At 38.6% G+C, this 12,447-nt stretch overlaps 1 long non-coding RNA gene across 2 annotated transcripts in view; it reads right to left on the reverse strand.

The window, feature by feature from the left end:
• The window catches only part of LOC146394922 (uncharacterized), a 247,917-nt gene that overhangs the window by 215,462 nt on the left and 20,008 nt on the right, over positions 1–12,447 (reverse strand). The gene's annotated exons all lie outside the window — the stretch shown is intronic.

The raw sequence follows: 12,447 nt of genomic DNA on the forward strand, positions 1-12,447 counted from the left end.
GGGGAGTGGGAAGGCAGGCAGGCAGGAGAGAAGGGACAAAATCTCGTAAGTGCACGAAATTAACTGAGGTGTTGCACAAGTTAGCGAGTGTCAGTACAAGAAGCAGCATTATGCCTGACAAAAAGGCATTTTATAGGAAATACCACTTAGGTTTTTAATAGTGCTGCTGCTACTGGTCAGTGGAAGGAGGCATGATATTGATGTACAGTGAGTCATAAAGTGAGATTGGGTGCAAAGGAACCTCATATATCTACCACCTCATGGAACTCTCCAGGTTAGAGTTTTCTTTTTTCTCTAGTTCTCAAATTATTGAAAATAACATTGACTCTCTCCTTCTAGAGAAGATGTGCTTTTTAATTAAAAAAAAAAATACTGGGAAACATGTTTTTGGCCTTTTTTTTTTTTTTTTTTTTTTTCATGGCTGACCTCATTCAGAATAACCTGTAACTTCAAACTGCCACAAAAACACCTAATGCTTCCTTGGAAGTTGGAGCATTTCAGCTCAATATATGCCTAATTGCTGCTACACATAATTTTTGTTGTTTTTCAATTTTAGGATCACTTGTTAGCCCGGGGCTAAGAAGGAAAAAAACAGATGCATTATCTTGAAAAGACAAGAACATGACTGACAAGCAAGAAGTGGCCCCGAAGCTAGACCCAGTCAATTTCTTGAACAAAATTCCATTCTCAATCTTTCTTCCCACATGAAACAGACCTAAGGGAGTCTTACGTAATCCAAAGCCTGCAGAACCATTCTAAGCCAGAACTGAGACGTTAACTCCATCAGGTAAGGGTAAGTCTAACGGTCTTCCACTTGGATCACAAAGGAAACTAGAGATTAAAAAGAAAAGCTTTAAGGTACCAATTCTGACATTCATTCCCAGCTAATCAGTATGATCAGTTTTCTAGGGTTTTGGGGGTCTTAAGAAACGCTCACCTTTTTGCTTTTATTATAATTATTCCTTCCCCACCCTTTAGTATGTATATACCAAGTGACCCTAACTTAACATCTTTCTTTTGTTTTTTTTTGTTTGTTTTTTTAGGGCCACGCCCATGGCATGTGAAAGTTCCCAGGCCAGGGGTTGAAGCAGAGCTGTAGCTGCTGGCCTACACCACAGCCACAGCAACTTGGGATCTGAGCCTTGTCTGCGACCTACACCACAGCTCATGGCAAAGCCAGATCCTTAACCCACTGAACAGGCCAGAAATCGAACTTCCATCCTCGTGGATACTAGTCAGTTTCCTTAACCACTGAGCTGCGATGGGAACTCCCTAACTTAACATCTTAACATATATGACATTTCAACCCTATCAAGTAACTAAAAATAATCAACTATATCTTCACTTAGAAAATCTGCTTCCATTTTTTTCTAAATTAAATAATCCCCATCCCAATAACCTTTTCATGCAAGGTCTTATTTTCTAATTAAACACACTGGTTGGCCACTTAGAGAATCTTAAAAATGTCTACATATATCTAAGCCAGTGGAACCCATAACAAAATTCTACCTAATCTCTGACTAGTGACTATAAATATAACTTATTCTCTTAAGGATTCTAATATAGCAATACAGAGTTGGAGGAGTTATCTCCTAATGATCCCCTCAGTATCCCACAGGTACAAAAGTAGGCTTCTAGCAGCTCTTCTATGAATTTCAACCACGTGGAAAAGGAACCATGAACTCCCACAACTGCCGCCCCCTTCTCTGAGGGAGCAAGCTCACAAGCCTTTCCTGCTCCCTGCTCTGAGTTACCAAGGAAACTGTGTGTCACATAAATATACTCAGTACTTGAGAGGTATTCCCTGAAGACCTGCTCTTCTATTTGCTTTTAACTAGGTGCTTTTACTGATGCACAAATAAGAAACACAGTAGACTCTCATCAATGGCTCCCTGAATCCACAGAAGATCCTTCCCATCAGGGAACTTGCAGTGCCAACAACATGGGAAAATTTGGTGAGCAAAATGGTCCCTCTTAGCAGGTAACCTGTTACTCAGAAGTGCCTGAGATTGTCCAGGGGTCAGATAATGCTTATACACAGAATGTCTTAGAAGCCTCCTAGGAGATCAATCACCCTGAGAAAGACGGAGCCAGGGAAACAGTTATTCTCTAATTACAAAGCCTCAGTGATCTCTTCAACCTCATGGACTTTCAGCCCCCTCTTCTTCCTCCCATGCCAAAGTCCCAGCTTCCTTGAAGTCCAGGCTCCAGTATAGGATATAGGCATTCATGCCTCCATTTAATTCCACATGGCACTCACAGGAAGGGGAGTTTTAGATCCTAAAGTTAGAGTAAGAGGGGGTGGAAAAAAGCCTCACAGTTGTCTGGGCTTCACACCAGATATCTGAAAACCAGTAAGAATTTATGTACTGCAAAGGTGAATCTACTACCAACATATCTCCTATTTCTTATACTGAAATCGTTTCTGGGAGTTCTCACTGTGGCTCAGTGGGTAAGAATCCAACTAACATCCACGAGGATGTAGGTTCTATCCCTAGCCTTGCTCAGTGCGTTAAAGGATCCGGCACTGCCATGAGCTACAGCTCAGATCTGGCATTGCTATGGCTGTGGTGTAGGTGGCAGCTGCAGCTCTGAGTCGTCCCTTAGCACGGGGGGATCTTCCATATGCTGTGGGTGTGACCCTAAAAAGACAAAAAAAAAAAAAAAATAGTGGCTGTATCTTGCTTAGCTGAAAATTTACTTTAAAAAACATCTCTCGGAGTTCCTGTTGTGGCACAGTGGTTAACAAATCCGACTAGGAACCATGAGGTTGGGGGTTCGATCCATGGCCTTGCTCAGTGGGTTGACCATCCAGCGTTGCCATGAGCTGTGGTACAGGTCACAGACATGGCTCAGATTCAGCGTTACTGTGGCTCTGGCGTAGGCCTGTGGCTATGGCTCCGATTAGACCCCTAGCCTGGGAACTCCATATGCCGTGGGAGCGGCCCTAGCCTGGGAACTCCATATGCCGTGGGAGCAGCAAAAAGACAAAAAAATAAAAATAGAAAACACATCTCATAAAGCCCGGCTTCTGGAAGATAATATAGGTAGGTGCAGGAATGAGGAAAATCATGCCAACATAAGTTAAACAGTAAATTATAATATTCATTTATCCATATTCAAGAACATTTTTATTTTTTTATCATAGACAATTTTAAACATATATAAAAGCTGAAAAAATAGTGCAATAATCCCTATATACCCACCACCCCATTTCAACAATTATCGAGCTCAAATTTTTTTTGAAAGAAGTCCTAATTATTATATGATTTTATCCATAAATATCGGTATGTACCTCTAAAAACATAGCACCGTGACTTTAAAAAAAAAACCACAATAGCATTATCCAAAAAATTAGCAATAATTTGTTAGTACCATCAAATAGCCAATTAGTCTTCAAGTTTCTCCAATTGCCTCATCATTTTTACAATGTTTTTGATCAAATAAGGATCACAATGTACAATTAGTTCATATATCTCTTATAATTTCTTAAATCATAAGTTCTCTCCATCTTTTTTCATTATCATTTATTTGTTGAAAGAATGAAAACATCTGTCCTGTATATTTGCCCCAGCCTAGATTCTGTTAATTTCATCCCTGTGGTCATGTGAAATGATCCTCTTCCCATAAATTCTTCCCTTAAAACTTGATCCTCTTCAAGTTCTTTTTCTTTGCAAAAATTCCTTATAAGTAGTTTATGTATCTTCAATAGAAAGCACTTCATATCTGAGCATCTCTATTTTGTGATGTTACCATGCACTGTAATAATCACCTAGCATTTTTAATTCATTGAGGAGAACTTTAAAAGACTTAGGCATGTTCCAATGTGTATATCCTAGAAATAAGAACTAAGGACTCAAAGATGAATAAGACATGCTCTTGCTCAGTAAAATCTTATAATTAAGGTGTAACAGGCAGAGAAACCAGCTGTTATAATGCCAGGCAGGCTCTGCCAATACCAGGTAAGTCTACAGGGTCAGGCTGTCTCACAGAACAAGGAACACTGGCCAAGCAGCAAAGGAAGGCGTCTCAGGCCAAATCAAGACCAAAGAAGTAGTCGTGCACACTGCTGGAAGTATATGGGGAAACCCAGCCTCTGTGGCCATCAACATTCTTTTTTTAGCTATACAATGAGAAAGCCAATCTAAAAGTTCTCTAAATTCCTCCTACCTCTAAAGCTCTTGCATAATATATATATAACCTATAGTACAGCCAAAGTACTCACATATTTGTAGCAAAGGATAATCAGCAAATCAAATGATAAAACATGAAACAGTGTGCTATTCACTCCTCCAATAAAAGTTTCAGAGGAAGATAAGTCAATGATTAAGATATCTGAAGGAATTCTGGCTAACTTCAGAATATTATTACTCAAGTTCTTCACTGAGTTAAATTTAATCTTAAAATGTGATTTTCTGAGCACTCGGTGGATTGTGGGCAGGAGTATAAATTAGAATAATATCCTTTTGAGGAGGAAATTTGGAAATATCTGGTAATAATATAAATTTGCATGCATTCATGCCAACATAATCCAAACAATAAATTCTATATGAATACTCACACAAATATGCAAAGATGATGATCATAGCCTTATTTATAATAGTGGTAAACTGAAAACAATGACACCCATCAACAGAAGATTGATTTTTAAGATAATGATTTGTTACCAAAAAGAATAAGCTGTTTTTCTCTCTGCTTGTATGAATGTCATTGCACAATTTCAAGTGAAATTAAGTTAGTATACTGAATGTCCTAATTCTGAATTCTTATTTTTAAAGCATCTTTCTACTTGTATATCTATATGTATGTATGAATATTCACTTTTTTAGTAAATAAAAAAAATGTCTGGAAGTATAAAACCAAACAGAAGTTTACCAGTATTTATTTTTATAAAATATAATTATGGGAGATTTTCACATACAACTCTTTCTATAATATTTGATCGCTTTATCTATACATGTCACTTTTCAAATTAGAAAAAGGGTAAACATTTTTCCTAAGAAATGCGTTTCTTTTCCCAGATACATTTACCTTGTCCCCTCTCTTTCTTCCTGCTGCTCTGAGTCTCTCATCACATAAGCAGGCTCTATCTTACCACAAACTCTAAATAAGTACACAATAAAATTCTTGCTTGACTTGCATGCTCCTCTGGTTTCTGCCCCGTTTCCCTCCTCCTCCTCACAAACACGTCCGATACTGAGGCCACTCACGTGGCTGTCCTAAAACTCCCCCCTTTCACTCTTCAAACCAACATCACGGGGTTCCTATCCCCATCACTCCACTGAAATTTCCTTAATTAAAGTCATCAGTGGTCTTCCGATTGTCAGAGAGTGAGGGCCATGGTGAATCTTCATCCTGGACCTCCCAGCTATACTGAATATTTTTCAACACTGTATTCTCAAGACTTTCATGAATTTCACCCCTGAGGGTCTGTGATGCCATCCTCTTGGCATAATCTCCACATCTGCGGGAGCACATAGAGTCTCCTCCCATGAGCCCTCTTGTTTGAGTTGCTCCCCAAATTATTCTTTCCTCTGTCCTCCTCTCTCTTGAGTCCATCCTCTCCCATATTTTGATCTACCTTCTATGCTTTTTTTTTTTTTTTTTTTGCCTTTTTAGGGCTGTACCCGAGGCATATGAAAGTTCCCAGGCTAGGGGTCTAATCAGAGCTGTTGCTGCCAGCCTACACCAGAGCCATGGCAACACCAGACCTGAACTGCGTCTGTGACCTACACCACATCTCATGGCAATGCTGGATCCTCAACCCACTGAGCGAGGCCAGGGATCGAACCCACAACCTCATGGTTCTTCTGTGCCAGACGGGAACGCCCCATGTTCTCTCTTATGTATCTTCCACATCTCCCTCTCCATCACCTCAAGCTCAGTCACCAACATGCCCATGTCCCCACTCATAAAGTAAACACACGCATGCTCCTTCTATGCCCTCTGTTCTCTACCTCCATCCACCATAACTTTTCAATTTTTCTTCTTTACTTCAGAGCCAAGGTTCTTGGAAGGAGGAAACACTTGCTGTTTAATCACCATCCATTCATTCTTCAGCCCAAAGGTGGATTTATTAAACAGCAAATGAAGCTGTATTTCAGGGCCCTTCATTGAATGACCCCCTCCTAAGGCCTTCTACAAGGTTGTGAATTAACAATTGCGTGTTTTTTTTTCTTATAAAGAGACCCCCAAATTGTACAGCAGGCGGCCACGCACAATTTGGATCCATTATGTCTCAGCACATTATAAACGGGCTTCTAATCTAACCATTCTCTGATAATACTGTGACAAAGGTCACAATTTAACTCCTAATTGATAAATCCATAGGTGATTCTTGGTCTGTCCGACCTCTTTGTGATTTTGTTGCAGCTAACCATCCTCTCCTTAAAACTCTCCTGTCATGTTAGCTTCCATCCTCCCCTGGGTCTTTTTACATCACTTGCCTCTTCTCATTCCCTGTCTGTATTTGCTCGCCCCTCCTACATGGAATTAATCACTAATCCTATTAAGTATACCTCCGAAATTTTCCTCTTCTACTCACTCTCATCTTCATGCAGGCTTGCTCTCAGCTTCTACTCTCATAAGATCAGTCCCTATAGATATGTCATCTCTCTGCCTTCACCCACCCCCATGACTAAAATTCTTAAAGGTGGCCCATACCTTGAGGAGGAAATCCAAACTCTGTTTAGGGTACAAAGCCTCCCACGGCATGTTCTTTCCTTTTCTAGCCTTCTCGCAAAACATGGCTCAACTGCTATGCTAAGCTCCAGCCAAAATACCTGCTGTTCCCAGAAGGCACATCTGTGCTTTGTACCTACCGCTTCCTAAAGAACAATTTCTCATTCCCTCCTATCCATCTTCGTCATTCTAACTCCCTCTCAACATTTAACATTTGGCCTCAGAATCACTCTATGACTACCCTTTTTTAAATTAAGTTGGTACTACTTATCTATGCTACAGCAAGATCCTATTTTCTATTAGAGGGTTTATCACACCACATTGTAATTGTGGATTTAGTCATTCCCTAGTTAGGCAGAATCCCTTAAGAAGAGGGAATACGCTTACCTCATCTTGTACAATTAGCACCAAAAATACTGTCTGGCACAGCAGGCTCTCAACAGGTGTTTGTGGAATAAATGAGTAAATAAATTAATGAAAGTTTAATACACTTCAATAGAATTCATTTGGGAATCTTTTTTCCTCTATTTTTCTGCCTAAAGCTTCTTTTAAAATTTAATCATAACTGGAATATGCTGTTCTCAGTCTCAAATGAAGCTACTAGTTTGATTCTTTTTGAATATTTTATGTTCATAAAATATTTCTTTTCATCATTCTAATCAACATGTATTCAGTGCCACATGGTACATGTACTAGGGTCCTTGGGGTTCTAGGAAGAATCAGACAATGAAGGCTATTCTTACTAGTCAGGTTAATATGGTCTGTGATTATCAGCCACACTCTCAAGTGTGAAGAGAATTTTTTATTCATGTTAAAGGAATCAGAGGAAGCACAAGTAAGTGAAATACCCATGGAGATAAAACTTCAACACACAGCATTACAAAAATTGACAGTGAACAAAAAATTTAGGGTATTGGAGTAAGAGATCTGAAAGCCTGCATTCATGACCTCTGAACTTCAGTTGGTTTTTAATGTAGAAATTGAAAAGATAATTCTTTAGCCTACATTTGACATCACACCTTCCCACCTCAATGTCTAGGACACCCTGAGAAGTATCACAGACAGGAGATATTCCAGGAGAAGGGATAGAAAGACGGGCAAAAGTAAAAACACATTTGATTCTAGGATGTTAACAGAGTATACACCATGAAGAGGAAACATAGCTGGGATAAGGCATATTTCAACCATGCTTCAAAATGAAGCAGACAATTGAGGAAAATTCTCTTCCTTTGCTACCACTAGGAAGTAAAATTATAATGACTACGAAGATTTGCAGCAGAGGTGGTTTTGGAGTGTTTTGCTCTCAATGCTCAGTTTCTTGTTTTCTCTTTTTCCGAGGGGGCTTCTGGTTTGTGAAAAAACTGTTATCTCTACAGAACAGAATGGTCCACATGTGTCCAGAAAAAAAAAAAGGAAAAAAAAAAAAAAGTAAGTGCTGTGTACTAGCACTTACTCTGAATTCTTCCAGGTTTGGGGCTCAAAGAATAAAATTAAGAGAACTTGTAGGGATTCTTCTAGGTTGGTCTGCCTAATTAACTTGAATAGGAAAATAGACAAGATTTCAAAAGTGGCACTCTGATCTAGACTAAATATGATTCATTTTAAGAAAATTCTACTAAATAACCTCATCTAGATATAGTCACTTATGCCTTCAACGCATATTTACTAAATGCTTACTCTGAACCAGGCACTATCTTGGGCACTGGGAATACGGAATGGGCAAAATATACAAACTCCCTATCTTTACTGAGCTTATATTGTAATGCAAACAGCCTGGCAATCAGCTAAATAAGAAAAATTTATAAAGTGCCAAATGAGATAAGTTCTACAAAGAAAAATAATGCAGAGGGAGTGGACAGGGAAGGCAGGGAAGAGATGGTCATTTAAATAAAGTTGGTTCTATAAGGCTTCACAGAGAGGATGACATTTGACTAGGACCTGGAGGAGATGAGGAACTGAACCATGGGAATATCTGGGGAAACAGGGGATGACCCTGGGGATATTTGGGAGATTAACTTTCCACGAAAAGAGAACAAGCAGTGTCAATCTCCTGAGAAAATAGAGTTTTAGAGGAACAAGGATATGACTCAGTTGGCTGGGGTCCAATGAATGAAGGTAAAATAACAGAAGGCTAGAGAGCCAGACTAAGGGTAAATTACATAGGGTCTTGTACACTGGAGGAGGTGGGTGTCACCTTTCACTGTGAATGAGATGGGAAACCACTGAAGGATTTCCAGCCAAGGAGTGGCATGATCTGATTTGAATTTTAAACAGCTTGTGCAGGTTGTGTGTACACGGTGCTCCAGAGTACATCTTAAGCAATAAAGGTGTTAGTCAAAAAACTCCTACTGCTTTTTTTTTTAGCAAGCAAGCAAAGTCTTTATTAAAGGAAAGCAAATGGCTCCCAGGGCTGCTCGGAGGGGGGAGAAGAGCCCCTTTTCTTTATGTCCTATAGGGGTTTTTATTTCTTAAAGATGGGCACCAACGTGGGGTCCAGAAAGATGTGGTTTTCTCTCATTGGCCTTGCTCAATTACCTATATCAGTCCTTATCCAATAGGGGTTTTAGGGTTGGAAATGTCCCATAAGTTTTATGGTTTCTTTGTCCTTTTTTTTTAATTGTTAATTCCCCAATACAATTTTTTTTTCTACTGTACAGCATGGTGACCCAGTTACACATACATGTACACATTCTATCCTCACACTATCATGCTTCATCTAAGTGACTAGACATAGTTCCCACTGCTACACAGCAGGATCTCATTGCTAACCCATTCCAAAGGCAATAGTTTGCATCTATTAACCCCAACTATTGCATTTTTTTAAATCAAATAGTGTTTTCATAAGTTGGAGGATGGCTATTTAAATTAAATCATTTCACAAACGGAGATGTCACTGAAAATTCAGAATATGAGTCCCTCCAAGGACAAATGTCCAGATTTCTTTAACAACAGATAGGTCATCTGCCTATTAACTTTAAAAATTGATGAAACAATGGTAAATGGTATGGCTTCCATAATTTCTCTTTCTGATCTTTCATTGTTAATATATACAAATGCAGTTGATTTTTGTGTATGGATTTTGTATCCTACAACTTTACCAAATTTATTGATGAGCTCTAACAGTTTGCTAGTAGTATCCTCAGGATTTTCTAGGTATAATATCCTGTCATCTGCCAACAGTGATAGTTTTACTTCTTTTCCAATTTGGATTCCTTTTATTTCTTTTTCTTCTCTGATTGCCATAGCTAGGACTTCCGTGACTGGATATTAGTGACATTAAAGAATTATCGTTAGTTTTTTAACTTATAGTTCTTAAAAAATCCTTGTCTTTTAGAGCTAAATACTAAAATATTTATAGGTTAAATGATGGAATATCTGGGATTTACTACAAAATAATCTGGTTGGTGGGAGTGGGAGGAAAAAATAAAGTGTGCTGGGTCACTTAATTATAGAAGCTGAGTGACAGTTACAAAGGGGTTCAGTTTGCTATTATCTTTGCTTTTGTACTTGTTTGAAATTTTCCATAGTATAAAATTTAAAAAAAAAAATAGAATAGGTTAGATCATTTTATGAAATGAAAAAGAACCTAGTTCTAAATAAATAAATGATGGGCACTTTAAATCTGAGGAAAGAACTTCTAAAGAACACCTCCATCAATTCCTATTTGTGATGATCAAGGCTTTCTACACCTATTTTTAAACATTTTGAGTTATGGAAAAGGCACCAGGCCGGGAGAGCAGAAGTAGGCATTTTAGGTTTCTTTTCGCCACTGACTGACTTTTTGAGCCTGAGCTAGTGAACATAAGGACCACACAGTTCTGTCTCCTTCTCTAAAATAATGGAGTCACATCAGATGATCACAAATATTTCTTCCAAATCTAAGACATTATCTTTGTCTTCAAGCTGAAGCAATTACTGAACAGCTAGAAATGAATTCTGTCTCATCCCAGACCTTATAAACAGTAGGCAAACATGTTTCCAAATTCAAAACTGTATTTGGTCTTATTCGTCCTCCAAAAATAAGCCTTTGCTGCCCTTTCTAAATGGAAGGATCAAAATGTATACACAAAAGTGAAATGTCATTCTGATGTCTCCAGAGGTGACCCATAGAGACTGTGGTTGAACAGTTCGAACCCATGTAGGACAGAGCCCCTCCCATGCTTTAGTACCAGGGAGGCAAAAGTCCTTCTCCCACTCACCCATTCTCTTCCCATTCACAGTTCTCAAAACCAAGGCAACATCCTTCCACCCACAAATTTTACACATGCACACACACATACACTTGCATGGATTTTATCACATAGCATGACACGACTGGAGTTATTTATGGCCATAGAAAACTAGACCTGGGCATGTGGCCACAATTCCCATTCATCCAAATGGTAACATAACGGTGCTAGGTTACACTTCTTGCTCATAGTTCAACCTATTGGAAGTCATGGATCCTTTGAGAATCTGATGAAAGCTGTGGATCTTGTCCTCATAAGTTATCTGTAATTATACACACACACAAACACATGCACACACACAAAATATAATTTCATAGTGTTCACAAACCTCCTTGAGGCCCGAAGACCCCCAACTTTAGAATTCTGAATCCCAAATTTAAGAAGAAATAGTTCCAGCTGTGTGAAGAAATCAGTATCAGGCCATAATCTGGTGTCTTCCTTAAGGAAGCAATCCCATCATTTTTTCTTACATTTCATTTTAGATATTAGCTCATTCTTCCCTTTCCTGTGTCTCCCAATAACCACATACATATTTTTCTAACTGACTTTCACCATCTCCATGTCTCTCTTTGTTCTCAATGTCTTAATCTCTTTTGCAATGTTTGTCTCTATCTGTATCTCTCTTTCCTTCTCTCTGTGTTTCTCTGTCTCTGTCTCTCACACACACATATACACACAAAGATAAATGTCATGTGCAGGTTCTATAGTTAAGTCTGATGTAAGAATATGACGTTGGAGGGAGTGGGATGGATGGGGAGTTTGGGGTTAGTAGATGCAAACTATTACATTTAGAATGGATAAGCAATGAGATCCTACTAACAACACAGGGAACTATACCTAATCTCTTGGGATAGAGCATGACGGAATAGAGAGAAAAATATATATGACTGGGTCACTTTGCTGTACAGCAGAAATTGGCACAACATTGTAGATCACGCATACTTTAATAAAATTTTTTAAATTTTTTAAAAAGAAATATGATATTTAATACCATAGCCTGCAACTCCAGAATTGTCCTACTCTGTACTCATTCAACCAATTCTAATTTTTCCAGATCATTTACATTCTTTCCCTTGTTTCATTTTTGCTGAATAACAATCACTCCATCTGACTGTCATGGTTTCGTGAACATAAAAGTTCTGACTCTAAAAGTTCTTTATTAAAAAAAACGTTATCTTTTTGGCCTTCACATTGTGGCATGGCATGGCATGCTTCTGTGCACTGACTGCTATTGGAGTCCCAGTCATATTTAAACATATCTACCTAAAAGTGACAGGTACAATAATATTTTCTAACTGAATCAGACTTCCTACACTGATTTCTTTATTTTCTTTCCCCAGCAGTGACACTTCACTGTGTGGTTATGCATGTGGAACTGTACCTTGCATATTTCTATGTAAAATACAAAAAGAACCTGCTCATGTGCACACATGCACAGAAACACACAGAGACTTGTAATGGGAAGCTTGTAGCAGAAGGGGATTAGCGTGAGTTGAACAATAACTATAGAAAAGGAATTCTTGACTCCAATTGACTA

The sequence above is a fragment of the Sus scrofa genome, chromosome 18, assembly GCF_054392235.1.
Source record: "Sus scrofa isolate SSC_HxYL_T2T_F1_AM1 chromosome 18, Sscrofa_HxYL_maternal_Yorkshire_Landrace_v2.0, whole genome shotgun sequence".
Classification (NCBI taxonomy): domain Eukaryota; kingdom Metazoa; phylum Chordata; class Mammalia; order Artiodactyla; family Suidae; genus Sus; species Sus scrofa.